At 37.0% G+C, this 5096-nt stretch overlaps 1 long non-coding RNA gene across 2 annotated transcripts; it reads left to right on the top strand.

Annotated features, from left to right (window-relative positions):
- On the top strand, positions 1 to 3434 carry LOC112735759 (uncharacterized). 2 transcript variants are annotated; one of them, XR_003168527.2, is made up of 4 exons: positions 1 to 691; positions 755 to 862; positions 976 to 1090; positions 3276 to 3434. It is a non-coding gene; the product is annotated as an uncharacterized lncRNA (long non-coding RNA). The 2 variants fall into 2 exon arrangements; XR_003168526.3 differs by lacking the exon at positions 3276 to 3434 and adding an exon at positions 1355 to 1563.
- Positions 3435 to 5096: the final 1662 nt, after the last annotated feature.

Below are 5096 nucleotides of genomic sequence, written 5' to 3'. Positions count from 1 at the left end.
TATCCGTAACAATATTACGGAAATATAAATTTTTTAAAATTATGGTCCACTTTATTCCAACAATATAGATTATGCATAGTACAAAATATTCATAAAAGGGAAATTATATATTTATTTACAGTTTATTTTCGGGAAATCATTTTATTGAAAATAATTTAAGAGAAGAAAAGGAAGAGAAGGCCGTGCTCCGGCCACAGTCCGACGCGTCTGGCTTGCGCCGTCACTCGCGCTCATCGCCGTCTAGCCGTCGGCGCGAGCTTGTCGCCGTCGAGGAGTCGGTGCCGCATCCTGAACGTCGTCGTGCTCTGCTGCCACGAGATCGCCGCCGCTGTCCGCCGTCGTCCTCGCCGTGAAGCTCGTCACCCGTTCTGCTCGGGGTTGTCACCACTGTTTGGTTCCACTGCTGGGAAGAAGACGCGTCTGGGAAAGAGAACCTGGAAGGGAAGCCGCTGCCGGAGGGGACCTTTTCCGTCACTGTCCGGGCCGTCTTCGTCGCCGCCGTCGTGATAAGCACAGCCGCCACCGATCTGGTCTAAGGGAGAGGGACCGCGACCAGAAGGGAAGACGGGGAGCCACCGCCACCGCTTGCTGAAAACCCCAGTGCCCCATATCCCCTCTGCCATCTGGAACCGCGTCGCCGGAGTTATGGCCGCCGAAAAACCTCGCCGCCGCCGCTGGAAAAATCCTGCCGGTAAGGGTTTAAGTTGGTCTTCTTTCCTTTGGGTTTTCAGAAACTTCATTGTCGTATGATTAGTTTCAGTTACCGTCGCCGGAGATCTGGTTGCCGCCGCCACTTGAGGTTGTTATCGGGGCTGCCGCCAAGCCGATTCAATAAACGGTGTTGTTTCGTTTTCTTCGCTCGGTAAGCGTTTTCGACTTGAAAAGTCCTCTGATTACTGTTCTGTTATCATACGCTGAGGTTTGTGGCGTTAATTGCTATAAGATTGAGTTTTGGTTGTTGTATGTTGCGATTAGTGTTGCTATGGTTATTGCGAAAGTGGCTTGGAGCCGAGATTTTGGTTGCCCGTGATTTCGAGTTGAGGCGAAAAGGACTCAGTGAGGTGTTTGGACTATGGTTTTGCGTTTTGAGGTAGGGCTTTTATACAAACTAATCTATTTAAATCGAAAATTGTTATAAATAAATATGCTGTGCGAAATGTATTTCTGGTGATTATGCAAGTTTTATGAATTGTCTAATTATGTCTTAGATGAATATAATTGCGTGTTTGGGTGAAATGATGTCTGATTTTGATACATTGGAGATTTTAGATTGGTTTATCCGAAATGACTTTGATAGTATGAAAATCTGAGTTTTGTTTATTGAAAACTGATTTGGTCTTGAACCCATTGACAGGGGATTGATGATTGGTTTGGTTGGGACTCCGGAAAGAGTGGCAAAGTCCAAATTTAAGGGAGATGTTGCTGAAATTTCTATAAAATTCCATACCTTATTTTAAATGATATTTTTAAAAGAATGAATTATGCCTTGAATTGTATTACTGATAAATGAATTAGGTTTCAACCATTTTATTAAGAAAATTATTATATTTAGAATGTAAACTATTTTAGAAAAGAATCATGTTTTAAAGTCGATTTAAAAATAAAAATGATCAAGTTTTAGAATTTGATTAAGTAAGCAAATTTGAAGGAGTTTGAATGGAGTTCGGTTATCTAACATCATTTTACACCGTTTTAAGAAAAGTTTGAAGTATCTTGTGAAACTTTGGCCTATTAAAACTGAAACAATTTTCGAGCCTTTGGAAGTATATTTAAGAATGAAATTGAAATTGGTTTTCGGTTTAAATGATTTGGTTTTGGTTTAAATAAGTTGGTTTTGAAATTGGTTCGAAATATTTGGATACATGACTTGGTTTTGGTTTAAATTCTATTTTATTTATTCAAATCAAGAAGTTAAGGTTTCGGAGGTTTTCAATGAATTTAAGAAATGAGTTAGGTTATTCTCCCCTGAAGCCTTGAGACTCCGCCAAAGAATTTTATGACCAAATCCTGATTTAGAAATGAATGATTTTGAGTCTTTCAAAAGAGATTTTTAATTTGACATGGTTTTGAGATTGTTTGAAAGTGTTCGAAAGATGTGGAAAGTGGCTCCGTTTTGAAAAGTGATTCTTGGCAAGATGTGAATTGAAAACGTTTGTTATTTAAAAGTAAAGGGGCCAATAATGAATTTGAAATAAGTTATTGAGCCTGATTGATTGTGATTATCATCAAGATTGAGGAATTATTGTTTGGTAGGCATAAGGGCCGGGTTCGTCCCGCTTATGCTGAGATGAGATTGTTGATAAGACGCTATGCGCCCAGCAGAGACGTGTGGTTGGATCCCGCCTGTCGAGGTAGCGGCAGCGGCGTAAGGGCGGTGGTTCGTCCCGCTTGCGCTGAGATGCGAGGTCGGTGGCAAGAGTATCCCGCTCGCATCCCTTCGGATCAATAGAGCGTGCAGGCACAAAATCCTGGACAGTGACCCGAGCACTATTTCTCGGGGTTCCCACATGATGATTCCGAAGGGCGACGTCTCCATGGAGATGTGTCGGGTTGGCAGTTGAACCGACAATGTGATATCACAGCCAGTAGGACAGACATTCATCATTTGCATTTATGTGATATTATTTGGGTGTGCATATTGTACTTGGTTTGCCTATGTGAATACCTATGTTAACTGCTAACTGCTATATTTGTTGTAATTGTTATTGATTGTGTTTGAACTACATTATTTGTGATTGTGTTTGATTGGTTGGTTTGTGATGAATTGGTTGATGATTGAGTTGTTTGGGTCGGAGGCTGTGTTGGATTGGATGGGCTTGAGGCCGTGATTGGTATATTGAGTTCTAGATTTGTATAAAGTATCTGACCGGCTCAGCATAGACTTAATGAACCTATGCTTGGAACGGGATGGTCATTTATACCGCGTAGGTAACTGCTTTCATGTTTGTAGTCTAGAAAAGTATGAAAAATCAAACTTTTACAGCATAGACTTAATTGAACCTATATTTGGGACATGTTGGTTATTCATACTGTTTAGGAAAAATTTTTCAGATTTTACAAGAAAGGAAAAGGGTTTTGTTTTAGATTATTTGAAAAATTTACCAAGTCTTCAAAAAGGTCTGGATTTTTAATGTGTACCCACGGTTTTTGGAAAGACACATAAGATGAGCAATGATTGTACTCTAAAAATAGTTTTATTTTACGTATCTTATTATAGCAATTTCTATAACCCTATAGTGAGAAGAAGCGAGGACGACGTTCTCACTCCCCTACAGGTTATTCCTTTTTCAGGATATGGACGGCGAAGCTTCAGAAGAGTTATATTCCTTTTTCTGTTTATTCGTTATTTTGTATTATCTTGGCTTTTATTTTTTCCTTGCCTTTATCTTTATTAAGTTTGTAAGAGGGATAGGTAATTATGGTATGTATGTTTGTAAGGTAGTGTTATTATTTATATATATATATATATATATATATATATATATATATATATATATATATATATATATATATAAAATAAGGTATTGTATCTGGTTTGTATGTACATATATGTTTATGTTTTCACGATAAGCGTATATAAACGGTTATGCGGTTTTAAGTTTTAAACAGACTCATATTTTAGTATTAAATATTAGAAGGGTCATCGTAATACTCGAGCTATCAGAATAGCGCAGTCGGAAGCGTGACATTTTGATAGTTAGGGTGTTACATTTGTGGTATCAGAATGGTCTTTCCTGTAGAGTCTGAGGAATGGACCGACTATACTTCAATTGCATACTCTGAGCATTTGTCATGTATTAGGTCTTGTCGAATGATGAGAATTAGAGCTTTATGTACATGACAATCTATTGATTAATGTCATTAGTCTTGCGTTGCATAATTCCTGATATTAAGTTTGGCCGGCTTAATACTGGTGAATTATGTATATGAAAGCACTGATGGGTTATCATAGGTGATATACGAGTTTTGAGTAAAGTAAATCGCGGGTTTTGGGAACGTTAGAAACTATTTCTCGAGGTTACTCAGTTATGTGCTTTGGATTCTCTTGGATGTCATGTGACTTATTGTTTCTTAACCTATCTTGAATATTCTTGTTGCCACTTCTTTTGGAAAGCAGTTTGGTGTTTTTAATCCTATTTTTCTGTTCATATGCATTCTTCTTTGATCCTAAATTGCATATGCCGGTTTGAATTTCTTGGTGTATCTGTCTTTCTCTGTTTGGACTCTTTTCTTGATCCATGTAATTTTTCGACATGACTTTGAACTTGTCTTGATGCAGTGTGCCTTGTTATGTCCTTACTCCTAGTCTTTTTAAAGAACTGGTGATTGAGTTTTTCTTTTAATTGACTATATTTATAACCAATTTTCAAACTTTTATAAGATCGCTTTTGATTTGATATACGCCTATCTATATAAAACTTTGAAAATTCCTTATGCAATTTAAAAGCTATTTATTTTTAATACCTCGCATGTTCTTTTATTGGTTTGCAGAACTACACTTACTTTAAGTACAATTTGACTTTTCAAAGTAATTTTATTACGGTTCCTATACGTAACTCTATTTAATTATGTACTTAGGTATTTTTAAATTCTTAAAGGAAAGGCTTTTCGCTCTTATTCCAGTTAATTTTCGTTTGACAAATTGACTTTAAATTAGCATGATACATTATTTAAGCATTTGTTGTTCTTTTGAAAATATTGGATTCATACCTTTCCTCTCAAGTATGGGCTAATTCTTTAAGCTTTTGTTTCTATGATTGTGATACTTGATTTTGTTTTTAACTAATCTTTTTCTTTTATGAACATCACGAGTAGTCTCAGTTTTTCTTCTCTTTTGAATTTACTACTCCTCTAAGTCAGCTTGAATTTATTTTTATCTAGTGTGTTGTTTGTCCTCTTAATTATCCTTCTTTAGTCAAAGGTTCCTTCTTGAAACTTCACTGTTGATTGATTTGTCTTTCCTGACGAGTGTTGCATTCTTTTGAACCAATGGAAAGCTTGTTTGGTGTCCCATGCTTTGTGGATCTTATTTGAACTCTCTTGATTTAAGACCTTTCTTGTTTGGTCTGATTTCTTTTTAAGTACATCTTAAATAT

Source organism: Arachis hypogaea, chromosome 13 (genome assembly GCF_003086295.3).
Source record: "Arachis hypogaea cultivar Tifrunner chromosome 13, arahy.Tifrunner.gnm2.J5K5, whole genome shotgun sequence".
Lineage (NCBI taxonomy): Eukaryota > Viridiplantae > Streptophyta > Magnoliopsida > Fabales > Fabaceae > Arachis > Arachis hypogaea.
Note: the sequence above shows the minus strand (reverse complement) of the source record. Positions and strands in the feature narration are given on the sequence as shown.